The sequence below is a fragment of the Gossypium hirsutum genome, chromosome A08 (assembly GCF_007990345.1).
Source record: "Gossypium hirsutum isolate 1008001.06 chromosome A08, Gossypium_hirsutum_v2.1, whole genome shotgun sequence".
NCBI lineage: Eukaryota > Viridiplantae > Streptophyta > Magnoliopsida > Malvales > Malvaceae > Gossypium > Gossypium hirsutum.
The window spans coordinates 48,375,651-48,376,469 of NC_053431.1; the positions used below are offsets into that span (position 1 = coordinate 48,375,651).

General features: G+C 38.0%; 1 non-coding gene across 1 annotated transcript; it reads left to right on the forward strand.

Annotated features, from left to right (window-relative positions):
* The first annotated feature begins 427 nt into the window (after positions 1-427).
* LOC121205173 (small nucleolar RNA R71) lies at positions 428-535 on the forward strand. Its single transcript, XR_005900258.1, has one exon. It is a non-coding gene; the product is annotated as a small nucleolar RNA R71 (small nucleolar RNA).
* Positions 536-819: the final 284 nt, after the last annotated feature.

Genomic DNA, 819 nt, shown 5'->3' on the forward strand with positions numbered 1-819 from the left:
ATTATAAGTGTTACTATATGGGTTATTTTGGGATCTAGAGTTATTGTTACCCATATATTGGACTTGTTCCTCCTTGATGTTAGGGTTGAAGGGTTGATATTCTGTGCATGCTCCTCCTCCATTCGAATCACACCTCATCACTAGATGTACTTGAGTAGCACCACACAAACTGTCAATCTTTTTATTTAAGAGTTCTACTTGGTTAGATAACATAGTAACCGCGTCGAGATTGAAAACATCGGCTGCTTTCGTTAGCTTTGTTCTCATAACTTGCAACTGATAGTTATTCACTGACATCTCCTCAATAAATTCGTAAGCCGCCTCAGCTGTCTTATTATTGATAGTTTCTCCAGTGCCTACATCAATCATCTGCCAAGTCGAAGGATTCAGGCCATTATGGAACGTTTCAACTTGTAGCCAAAATGGTAACCCATGGTGAGGGCACCTTCTTAAAAGGTCCTTGTATCTCTCCCATGCATCGTAGAGTGTTTCTAAATCCATCTGCACAAAAAAAAGAGATATCATTACGTAATTTGGTTGTTTTAGCTGGTGGAAAATATTTTAATAAAAATTTTTCGGTCATTTGTTCCCAATTAGTGATTGACCCTCATGGTAACGAGTTCAACCACTGTTTAGCCTTATTCCTTAACAAAAAGGGAAACAATCGAAGGCGAATGGCGTCATCGGAAACGCCATTAATTTTGAAGGTATCACAAAATTCTATGAAATTTGCCAAGTAAGCGTTGGGATCCTCATCCTGCAAACCATCAAACTGAACAAACTATTGTATCATTTGAATTGTGTTAGGTTTTAGTTCAA